Genomic DNA, 12,614 nt, shown 5'->3' with positions numbered 1-12,614 from the left:
GGATTTTACCACTTCTGGTTTCATTTTGTTTAGAAATTAGAGCACTTTGGGGCTTAGTACAGCTATTAGTTCTCCATAGATCTCATGATCATGTGAGTCAGCAAGCTCATTGCATAAGAAGAGCTTTATATAGATGTTGGATCAATTGGCAGTGAGCTGTCAATAAATGTATCTCCTAGACACTCTGCAATTGACAGGCTAATGAAGTGCTTTCTTGGTGACAGAGAGCTGTTGACAAATCTTTTGCCACTTTGCTTTTCCCACTCCTGCATTTCTCATAAATCCGCTCCATGCTGCCAGCTTGGGGAATACTAGGATGGTTTCACAAGTAAGGGGGTGCCTGTTTGCTACCTTGCGTGCATAGGCTGGGATTTGGCAAACATGTTAGTAGCCTGTGTGGTGAGGAACCAGAAAGTAAGGACAGTAGTCCTTACTTGTTTGCCCTCCCTACAATGTGTTTTCCAACATGGTTCTAAGAAGATGCAGAGTAGATGTCCTGCAGTTTATCCTCCAAGACTGCAGTTGGGGTTTGGCTCCCCATCATTGCACTCTTTCTGCCTTGTTGCTACCATGGCACTTAGACTGATTCAGTGCAAGTGGTTTCAACTCCATGTTTCTTTTCCTCTTGCCCAGAAGCAGGTGGAACCACTGGTTTATTTTGCATCACTCTTGAAGGCTCCCGTGGGTGCCTTTTGCAAATGTCTGATGATCAAGTAAATTAGTTCTTGTCCTTTTAAGTGAAAGTTCTGTATTCGTTCCTCTAACTCATGAGTGTACGTAAGCACCAACAATTTAGGATGAGTGCTGCCTACCTACGGCAAAAAGATGTTCAGCAAAACCAGATCATATTGGTATGCATAATCGCACCTTCCTTGTAAGAGAAACTATTTTGGTTAATGCGTGCATTAAGAAGTTTACAGAGTGACTCATTGGCCCTAGCTATTACTAGCACTTGATGAGAAGACACAATTTTCACTCCAGTGTTCATAGCCAGCCTAGATGTTGTTCATATGTTGCTGTATCGTTTGGGGCTTGTGAGCTGTACTGCACGTGCAGTTTGCCTGTTTGCTTACGTAGATAATAATGGCCATGTGTAGATGATTTAAATAACAAAGAACGTGCTGTTTGATTGACATCGTAAAGCTGTGTTTGTTTTTGCACAGTGTCCAAGATATGCCTCAGTTGCTAACACTAATTACAACACAAATTATTATGAAACCTCTATTGTAATTCTTAAGTAATCTAGAGGTCTTTGCACTTCCCAAGTCACTCGGTTCAGGAGAGAGCTAAGATAAGAAATGCAGGTGATTTCCAAGACGACTGTGATGAAACCTATCTCACGGGATAGCCCATGCTGCATGATATGCACTAGTGGATTTTCAGTTGTCAGGAATAGATTGCGTGACACTAAAGGCCAAACCTTGCACCCACTGAAATCAGAAGCAAAACTTTTATTGATTTTGTCGAAATCAAAAATCAGACTGACACTGTATTGCCGTTATCATCTTGACGGACATCAGGGAGGAGAAAGCCTTTCAAAAACCTCTATGTTCTTCACACTGTGGGCCTTGAAAGACACTGAAAGCAACTTGGGAAGTCATGCATATTGGATGACATCAGAACTTACTGATGTCAGTGTAACTGCTGTTTTCCAAAGGGGTGGTCAGCTTCTTGCTTTGCAAGAGGGAAGGAAGCCAATGTAAAAATCTGCAATGGAGCAGGGACAAGGATTCACATAGCAAGTGAGACTTCTTGTCTCACCCAGCTCATCCAGCACTATGGAACACATATCTAGGAAAAACGCTGCTGTCAGGAAAACATGAGTATATCACAGTTTGTTTCTGGTAGATGAAAGGAAGCCCAACCCTTTGCTCAAGGTGCTAATGGCATGAAAAAATATTATGTGATTTTCCTGTTGTTTCAGAACCTCCTCCAGCTGTAGGCAAGTTTGTTTTACAGAACAGAGCTCTGAGAAAGAGGACAAGCTAAAAAAGAAATGATAAATATTCAAACAAATGCTACTGTCTTGTGTTACCTCAGGAGCTGGTTCAGTTTGCTGATTGCTCAGTTTCAGTGTGGTCTGAGTAATGAAGAGCTGACCAGTGAGCCTAGTTTGGTATAATTCCCTGAGTACTCTTGAAGCATAACACACCCAGAAAGACTGTAATGAAAAATAATAGAAAGGTAGCTGGGGGCTTAACTTACGATCTCTGCTCATTACAGTAAGCGACATTTTCATTGCAGTGTTACCATAAAGATTATTGGCTGCCACATAACATAGGTCCCTCCTGAAAAGATTCTGGAACAGCTTTGTTGGCACAGTAAAAGCCATGGAAAAATGCCAAAGATTTGCTTAAAACCCAGTAATTGTTTGCCAAATATTAATGATGTGATGCTTTGTTCAAAACTGGCTGGAAAATGGAGTGAATAGTCTCTATCATTTTATTAGATGGTATCTGTGTGACCATCTTTGGTCTTCTGCAGTAGATGTATGTAACTGAAAAAACAGTGTATTGGTATTTTTTGCTTCCATAATGAAGTACTTGATCTCTGGCTTTCAAAATTCCAGTATTTTAACATGAATGGTGACAATGATTTTGAAATTGGCTTTGCATCTCCTTGCTTCTTTGCATGTATGTAGACCTGTCTGAGCACAACTGATCAGTGTCTGGAAGATTGACATCATTGCCATGTTTGTGCCAGTGTTGGCCAGGTGGTAGTTGAAAGGGCTGTATTTGGGAACTGGAAAGAGATTTCATGAGGAAGATGGCAAAATTCAATATTTGCATTGACCTGTTATGCATATGCAAAAATTCAATCCAAGAAAGTTCTCCTGGAACCACCTTTCTGGAAATTATATCCACCATGAGTCAAGCAAAGCCAACTCAGGTGACTGGGTGAAATTGGATTGTCTGTGATGTGTAGCACTTCAGATGTAGTCCTTTGTGTCAAAAAGGTGAAGAGAGTTTCCTCATTTCTTCACCTTTTTCCTGGTAGTGCTTTTGAGCAGCTAAATAGTGGGCTGGAGGAGCCAGGGGATTCCTCCACTAATGGCAGTGAGCAGCTGCTCCGTATCCTTGTTCCCTTGTCCTGCCAGTAGCGAGGCTAACCACAAATTCAGAACATGGATATACACATGGCCAGCCATGAACAGATTAGCATGATGGGAGGACAGATGCCCACATAAACACAGAGATGGCAAACAACAGCCAGACTGCATTTCTAGGGATCAATGCTCAGGAAAAACCCTATGTCAGGGATCCCTCTGGTACCTGGCTCTCAAATCTTGATGTTTCAAGTATCAGGCCCCCAGACCCAGTCTTAGCAGCCTACAGCCGCTCACCCTCTCTGGGAACTGGTCCCAGACCCTTGGTCTCTCCAGTATCCAGGACTCAGTCCGTCCTAGTGACCAGCTAGTCTGGCTTGAACTTTGCTGGTGGGTCATGCAGAGAGCACACTCACACAGAAAACAGGTAGAAACAGGGTTTAGGTAGGACAAAGTGGAGGCGATTTGGCGCAGAGCTTAGGCAAGCAAGTGTGCTGACCAGCCTCCTGCTTGCACACTATTGGCCTCATTTATTCCCTGCCTGATCCTCTCTCTGTTTTCCTGCACTTGTTCTCTGCCATCCCCCTTGATCCTTCCCTTCCACTCTCTTGGTCCTTCCCCTAAGCTTCTCATAAGTCCTATATGACTCCTTCCAGAGGAGTTTCTTGTGTTGGGTCACACAAGGGGGTTGTGCGGAGGGACTGGGGCTTAGTCCTTTACCTTTGAGGGTCTCAGGAGGGGTGATTCAGGGGGGTTACGTTGGTTGAGTTCCCCACCATGTTGTGGTGTCCCTTGTCACTGTTTGGTCCTTGTGTCTATTTTGAGGAGCTGTTAGGCAGCCGGCTCTGCAGCCGGTCGGGATGACGAAGGTAGACACCCTGGGAGAGGCATGTCAGCCAGCCCAGCAGAGCAGGGCAGCTATGTAAGCCCTGTGTGTGGAGAATTGCAGTCCCCTGAATGTTCTCCCTGCTACTGCCAGTGAAATTGGTCATCCTCGGTGTGCAGCAGAGCTGGCTCAGATTAACTCAGACACTTCAGTTTTGCTTAAAAAAAAAAAAAGAGAAAAAAAGAGAGTCTGCATATCAGTATTTCCCCGGAGTCCCTTCTATACATTTTATTGGTACACTTTGTCTAGTTACTGGAAAAGAAGTACATACCTGCCAGACGTAGAATAACTTAAAGAAAGTTCCTTGGCTTGCACTTAGCTATTTTTACCCTCTGTTTTCCTTTTTTTTAATGTTAATTAGGTGCACAGCAAAATGCATGTAGGAAATCAATAATAAAGATTATGTAAGGGGATTTATCTGAGCAGCAAGCCCCTTAGTGTAGCATTCAAAAAGGAAAAGGAGCACTGGTTTACTTAAGCCCAAAGGACTCCATGTGGACAACAACATTAAAATAACATAAGAATGAAGAAGACTCTGTTGGGTTGGCTCCAAGAAGGTGTCTGTACTGCGTGCCAGTATGTTTTCTGCACCGTGCTCGCTGCCTGTCCAGGGTTAGTTTGAGAGCAGGCAGGTGGCCCTGAATATGGTCCCAACAACATGTTTTGGTGAAATGGAGCAAACTGTTGATTCATCTACTGCATGCTTATGGAATTAGAAATACATAAAGACAAGGGTTGTGACGATACAGATGACTTCAGTAAACAGAACACACTTCTTTCTCACTTGAATAGTCTTTTTGCTTCTTGCTGGTGCATTTTTATCTGCAGCCACCTGTGCTGGCTTCTGCCGAAGAAGCTGAGCCTGCTTGTGCAGATTCTGCGGCCCTTTAATTCCTTTTGATTCATTAGGTGGAGGATGTCATTTGTTCTAGTGGGTATCTCAGCCCTCAGGGTTTGCAGCTGATGCCTGTATCTGGCACTAAAATCTTTTTTCTGGTCACACGTAAGTGGGAAAGCACCATTTGATCTGTGAAAAGAAAGCAAGGGGAAAAATACTCCACTGCAATCTGTGGGAATTCTAGGCCGTGAGGACTTCAGGTTCTGACCTATGAAGTTTCTCTACGCCTGGGGTGGATCCAGGGACTGGTCTGCACATGCAGGCTGAACCACTCACCGATCCATTGGAAGTGGAGCCTGAGAAGGGAGATCAGCCCTCCCGGATGCGCTTGAAGATGTGAGTCCCAGTGAGAAATTCTTCGTAACTGAGGTAGTCCGATAGGACTCTACCCAGGTGCAGAAACAAATTGTTCTCTCCCTGGTCCTCTCAGGCTAGTAAGCATAAGGATGTCCTCTCCTTTCCATCTTCATGACAGTTCCATGGAGGTCCCCTTGTGTGTCTCTCTGACTTTGTATCACAGCTGAGATTTTCAGTGCTGAGCTCCCTGGCTGTTAGGTATATACGACTTTGAGAAAGCAGATGCTGGTGTTTCATGTGCTTTCAAAACCCTCTCTTCCAAAAGCCACATTTCTTGTAAGGTCTTTCAAGTTGGGTATGCAAAGTCATTAGCCAGTTTTGCAAATCTTTGCCTGTATGTTTTCCTTCAAAAAAGACTTCTTTTTTTTGCTAGGTTTCTATGAGCTTCCAGCTGTGCTCCCCTAACAAGTCCCTCATTTAAAGTACTTGCTTCAAGAGGCTCAAAAGGCCTCAGAGAATGTAAGGAGAAGGGTTTCTTTTAGTACTGTGTATTAATTAAAGAAATGCCCAAAACCTACTTGGAATTCCTTTCTGGAAAAAAAAATACTTAGTTCTCCTTAACATGCAAGATGGTGAGTTCAGAGAAGCAGGGATTAAATTAACCAGTTTAAGAGCAGACGTGTCTGGCAGAATTAAAATTATCTAGGAATTGCCAGCCCTATAGGAGAGCAGGTGTTTGTAAATCATGGTTACCTTGGCTCAGATCTCCCCACACAGGCACATTTCCCCCAAGGTGTCTCCTTATACACCTGACTGGACCATATTCCCTTTACAGCTGCTGTGTTTGGGCTGCTGAGGCGTCACGGCAAGACTGCTGATGCTATCGTGAGGAGCACCACAGGGAGCTCCTGAGCTTGGGCCAGAGGTCAGGGCCCATCTCTGACAGTAACCTGCAGGGAAAGAGGGTGGGAAACACGGCACATAGAGGTTGAGTCTTTCTCTTCTTCAGGTATATGGCAGAGCAAATGTACAGAGGAGAGACTGGGGTTGAGGGGTCCGGCAGAAGGGAGCCCTGTGGGGAGCTGAATGATGCAGTGGCCAGTAGGAGACGCATGGGATGGGTGGGCTTATTTCAGAGGATGCACGTTCTACACAGTCGCTGAGGGAGCGAGCTCCAGGACAGTTTTGGCAGAATACTTTTTTTTGCTTATTGAGGTTTGGAGTGTTTTTAGGCAGGAATTCACAGTAAGTCAACGTTGGACTGTATGACTCAGGAGAGTCTATAATATAAAGTAGCTAACAGCTTGTGAGAGCGTGCGAAGTGGGAACAGAGAAGGAGTGGTTGCTTTGGGTGGACTTCATCTAGCGTTTTAAAATATCTAAACGTGAGTGTCTACGTGTCAGCTAGCTGCCCACTGTCTACTGTAGTTGGTGAAAATCTGTAACAGTATAGCAACTAAGCATCTCAAGAGCAGATGCTTGTATTTGGTCATCCAAAAAGCTGTCTACCTCACTGGCTTCATTAGCCAGATCTCCACTGACTGCAACGTGGGCTTGGATACCTAGCTTTCCACCTGTACTGAATCCTCTCCTTATCTAATTCAGGCTCTAAAAAATGAAACTAGCTACAAAAAAGAACTAAACCAAGATGGGAAGAGGTGATCAGTTCCCCTGCAGAGTGCCCAAAAAGCACTTGAGGGGATTAGGGATTTCTGGTGATACAGAAAGCCTCTTTGAAAGGTGAAGTGCGGGACTTGGGGGGATTAGGGAGGGTGATGCCAGGGCAAACTCTGCAGGAACTTTGGGTTATGAAGGTGATTGGGGCAAGTGGAGGGAACAGAAAAATATCACAGGTTGTTACAGTTCAGAGTGTCTTGGGGCTGGGCTCTGGGCTGTGGAGATTTGGGGCAGTCTGAAGTATTAGGCATACCAGAGCGTGAGTGGGCAATAGAGGGAGACAGACTGTTACAGACCTAAAAATACTGCAGCGGTTTTGCAGCACATTAAGAGCTGCAGGTTTAGTAGCCCAGAGGCTCTTGCAGCGTAGCAGGCACGTGTGCCCTTCAACCAGGCAGCGCTGCCTCCATTTTGGAGCATGAGGAGTGAGCTGGTACGCAGACAGATGACAGGCCAAAGCTGAGGCTTTTGAAGAAACTTGCAGAGAGCTTCAGATGATGAGCATCTCTGACACTGCTGCCATCTGCTCTCAGAGCACTCGCAAACAAGGGGTAAAAAATTAGCTGAATAAAATGAGTCACTCTTGTTTGTTCTTCGTTGTTAAGAATCCTAAAACTTCAGCTTGCCATCCGAGTGTGCAAGGAAACCAGATATTCATTTCACTTACCCATGCAATGTTCCTCTTGATTTAAATCATGACTTATGTCCCAGAGAATAAAAATAAATTATCAGTAAACTACCAAAATAATATGATATTTGCAAAGTAGTTTTAACCCCCACGATTTTCCCTCACTGGTACATTGCTGGCAAATTAAACCCCAGTATCTGCCCCCTTCCCAGGAGAAGGTGTTGTTTGAGGAGATGACACGTTAGCAGCTCCCATGGAAGAAAACGCCAGTCTCCGTTGCTCAGAGGGGATACCAGAAGCAGCAATAAGCTACGCAAAAGCTGCCAGGGCAAAAGCATCTTGCAGTAAGTGGCTGAGAATTGTAACTAATACGGGCTAGCCAGCACATATCAGTCTTGCAAGCACTTCTTTCAGCTTTGGGTCTCTAATGATATCATCAGTGCTTCAGGCTTTCCCCTCTCCTGCTTCAGCAGCTGGGGCTGGGGACCGTCCTGTTGAGGTCACTGTAAATACCCACATTTGAAGCTACATCTGAGCATTAAATACCCACCTGAACCTGAGCTCCAGCTTTTGGAAAAGCGAGCAGTGCTGGAATGTTCCACCTTTGTTTCTCGGATTACGGTACATACCTGGAGGTAGCATCTCTCCAGGATCGTGTTTAACCGTGCGCATCCTTTTCATTCTGCGTACTCACCCTGTAGGCCTATTACAGACATAAAGTGAGAGCGATGCATTTCTTACAGCTCATTCTTGAAATCCTCTTTCAAAATGCTTAAACTCAAGAAAACCAATGTGTGCATCAAACACTTTACACTATTTCACTAGCTTACACAAGCTCACTCTTTTCATCTTCGGGAACGTGCAGCCTTCAGCTAGTGAATGTTTTGTTGTATGAGAGAAAAATTCAAGGCAATTGTGCTGAGGGTGGTTTTTGAAAGTGGCTCTTTTGAGCTTTTGAATTTTAACTATAGTTCTTTTTTAAATTCAGAGGTTTTGGTAGCAAGACGCTATGCTTTCAAGTTACGAGGCTCCATGCCTGATCTTATCCTGTAAATTGCAACATTTAGCAATTTCTAGTTTAATTTAGAAGGATCACCTACTTTCCTAAATGCTTAAGTAATGTGGCAGGCTGTGGTTATTGATTCTCTCTGAATTTATTACAAGAAAGCTGTATTCACTCTTTCCTCTAGGGAATGCCCCTCCTGAACTGCATGCTTGCTAGTGACAGCTTAGACCCCTGATACATAACCAAAGACCTTGCCTAATATCCTTGCAACTGCTCGGGGAATTTTTATTAAGTAAAAGCATCATTAAAGTAGACAGAATGATGAAGTTTAATGAGCATCTTTCTCACTTGATATTGTTAGTTTTGCTGCAGCAGCCATAGTGCTCTCATTCGTTACTTCCAGTGGGGCAGATAGAGAATGCAGGGAGATTTTGTTTATATTTGCATACAAAGAAACATTTATGTTTGTGAGAGAGATTTGCTTTGAAAATATATACAAGGAAAGAAAGCAACTGGAAATCTCTATCTGAGGCTTTCTGCGTTTTCAGTCTTGCATTTAATCTCCCCTTTCACTTTAACATAATGAGAAGGCTGCGTGCAATACTGTAGCTGCTAAGTCTACAAAGGTTCAGCAATTTGTGAACTGTGGTTATAATAACTAGCTTCTGACTGTTGCCGCAAACAATAAACATCTCAAATACTTGTTTGCACTCCAGACTGTGTTCTTCAGCTAAGGTTTTGGTCTGCGAGCTGTGTGTAGTGTCCTGCTCGGAGCTATAGCAGCCCCGTGAACAAGTGACGTTCCAAAATATCAGGTGTGAAGGTGCTGCCATGAATGTATTCTCAGCACTTATCTCACAAATCTGCCTTGAAACAGTAGCCACAATCTGCCTCAATATTCCTTTGTCTGTTTATGGAGACCATCTGCCTTCGCTAAGGGTCTAGTCATGCAAACAGATGTGTCAAGGTGCCATCTCCTAGTACATTACCATCCATCAGCTGAGCTGCGTAACTGTCTGTGTGCATGTCTTAAGCTGACCTCCGCTGCCGAGGACGGTGTGCGAGTGTCTCTGCCTAACACGTTTGACTTCGCAGTGATGCCAGAGCGAGAGCATGTACACGTTTAGTTACTACAGCTTGGCTGACAGACGGTGACGTGCAAGCTATGGTTTCTGTGGCTGTATCCTTCCAGTAGGTATCGAAATCATTAAGGACTGTATATGTAATCTCCACATCTATTACAGCCGAGGGGTTATAGGTTCTCATATAATTCAGATAGTTGCTTCGCCGTGTGGATCAGCACCATTAGCTTTTTTCTTTTAGTTTTTTCTCTGTTTTTTTTTCCCCTTGGGAGCTATAAAAGTGGTGTCTGTTGTTGTACCAGAAGTTCACTGAAAATTGTGAATTCTCTTTTCCCTAGTGTAACAGAAGGCAAATTCTGTCCCAGAGGCATTATCACAGTCATTATTGTATTTAAATGTTGTTGTGACACCATATGTCTTCTCGTATTTGATGTGTGCAAACACAAGAGAGAGTCCCTGTCTGTGAAGGCTTGTATAATCTAAATACGTCTGATCCTTGCTCTTTGTGTAACAGACTACTGTGATAGATTGTAAAGCACTTATCTTCAGTTGAGATAGCAATGTGCAGCTGAAACTTCCTTGAAACTTTGCCAGAGAAACCTAAGTAGATATATTCGACTTGCTTATTTCAAACCCAATAATTATTTTCCTGGATGAACCTTCAGTGCATGTGCCGATAGAAGTGGTTGGACATGAGAATAAGTAAAAAGACCATAAAAGTGCTGCAGGTGTCTGCAACTCATGCACATCTACTACTACTAACATAGTATTTGCATGGGGTGGAGGGAATTGCTGGAGCACCAATAGCACTGAATATTGTAAGAAGCAAATATCAAAGAAAAACTGCTACCAAAAATACTTACAGGACAATTGGGATTTTTACTGCTTAACGCAAGCAGTGTCCACTGGACCTCATTTCGCAGTCAAAAGACATTGCCCAAGTAGATTTTACTAGAACTCTGAAGTTCATTCAAAATTGTCAATATTCAGTTTCTGCACTTCAAAAGCATCCATGTAGTCAGTAGAATTCCCACCACACCCTTTTACTTCAGAAAAAGTTCACTAATCTGAGCTCTGCCAGTCCACAAACTTGAACATTTGCACTGAGAAAGTAGGAAATGAGAGGCAGAATGAATGCCAAAAGTGTCATCTGAGAGGGAAATTCATATAAAGTTTCTGAAGCAAAAAAGTGGAGCCTAAACCAACCTGAGCAAAAAAAGGGTACGTAACACCTGAAAACCACTAAAGCTGTTACAGTCCTCTCTGGGTTGGCACTAACAGCGCAGAGGAGCTGCGGGGCAGCAGGAGGTGGAAGATGGGACAGTGACGGGGGACTTCTGTTCCCATCTGCGAAGGTTTTTTTTGTGCTGAGATACAGTGAATCAGTGGATTCTCTGTTAATTCAGTGCTTAAAGTCCCAAATAGGGACTTTTTTCTTATATGAAAAAAACTCACATTCTGCTCCAACGTAGCATTATTTCTCTAGAGCCAAAAAACAACTGGAATGTTAATTTAGTGTTTAATTAACTATTGGCGTTCACAGATTTGAGCATGCATTTCCACTTCTCTGCTGCTGACTTCTCAGAGTTACAGAATCATTGCTGACAGTGGTTCAAATGCTGCGCTGCATATCGTTGAGAACAAGATGCTGCTTGTTCCCTGACTTTTTCTGCCTTGGATTGGTTTCTGATGGGACAACCTCCTTGAATGACACTTCTCTGCTCTTCCACAATGACAGCATTTCCTGATACCGAAACATCTCCTTCCGTATCTTCCCTCCCTCGGCTCACTTAATGCCTTCCAAAACAGGACAGTTATTTAGGATGGGTATTTGATTAGTACGCATACTGTGTACTGAGCTAAAATACAGCCTTGTGCTGTTCGGGCTGTATCTCGTATGAAAAAAAAAAAAAAGTGTATTGTAGTTAATAGTAAGCATGCAGTTATCACAGAGGGTCAGGGCTCTCTCTGTTCATCAGGAAATGGCATCTGATCCCTTGTTGGCAGTAGGTGATGGCACACATAAAATTTCAGTAAGGTGAAGTAATGCCGTAGTTTACAGTTGTATTTTCCTTGAGCAAGGCTGTTTTGGGTACAGCGCACCTTGACAGCAACCCATTTAGCAGCATGATGTAAAATGCAGCTGCTGAGGAGGTGAAAGCGAGCACTGCCTCTCCACCCCACCCTGCGAGAAGCTCTAATCCCATTCTGCAGTCCAGGCACCCCAGGGTTGAACTATCTTCCAGATACAGCAAAATAAAGCTCAGAGCAGGTGGTGGCTTTTAATCTCCTGTCGTGGAATGGAGTGGAGTGGAGTGGAGTGGAGTGGAGTGGAGTGGAATATTTCAGTTGGAAGGGACCTGCAACGACCATCTAGTCCAACTGCCTGACCAATTCAGGGCTGACCAAGTTAAAGCACGGTATTAAGGGCATTGCCCAAATGCCTCTTAAGCACTGACAGGCTTAAAAGGCTGTTGTGGGAACTGGTGCCGTTATCTTCTTCAGTAGCAGAATTCCTCTCAAATGGTAGAAGTTAGTGTCCAACTTGACTGCAACAGCCTAGTATGGGATTGGGGCGGACACTCACCAGCATTGGGCTCAAGTATTAGCAGGGGGACACCTTTCAGAGGGATTTCAGTATTGGTGTCAACATTGCTGGTGTTTATACAGTGAATGACCAGAAATAAAGCTCGTCTCTGTTCCCTGCTAGGTACACTGACACCCCTGCAAAGCACGTCTTCAAAAACCACTTTATGTCAATAAGGGAAGTTAAGTTTGAGCTGTGTTTATTTTGGGTAGGTTTTTAATTTAGTTTGATCAGGATTACTCATAAATTATCTATTAATTACTATGTGATATTTAGCAAGATCCTCTCAGCCATGTAGTCTATTTAGCTTCGCTGTGAATGCTAGCCATCTTAATTGTAGGATACTTTGTCAACATTTAATCAGTGGTACTTCCTAATGTGGCATTGATGTGTTGGTAGCTGTCCCAGTACTATCAATCATGTGTGAGCAGCAAAGGCGGCTGTGACACCATTGCTCTCTGTCACATTATCAAGCCCTTGGGTTTTCTGCTTAGGGATGATGCTCAC

At 43.7% G+C, this 12,614-nt stretch overlaps 1 protein-coding gene across 1 annotated transcript in view; it reads left to right on the top strand.

The window, feature by feature from the left end:
• RSU1 (Ras suppressor protein 1) overlaps positions 1-12,614 on the top strand; it is a 110,049-nt gene that overhangs the window by 96,581 nt on the left and 854 nt on the right. The gene's annotated exons all lie outside the window — the stretch shown is intronic.

This window comes from Nipponia nippon, unplaced genomic scaffold (genome assembly GCF_047370975.1).
Source record: "Nipponia nippon isolate SJK-2023a ecotype South Korea unplaced genomic scaffold, ASM4737097v1 scaffold_1, whole genome shotgun sequence".
Taxonomy (NCBI): domain Eukaryota; kingdom Metazoa; phylum Chordata; class Aves; order Pelecaniformes; family Threskiornithidae; genus Nipponia; species Nipponia nippon.
The sequence above is the reverse complement of the archived record's forward strand: the minus strand, read 5'-3'. Positions and strand labels throughout refer to the sequence as shown.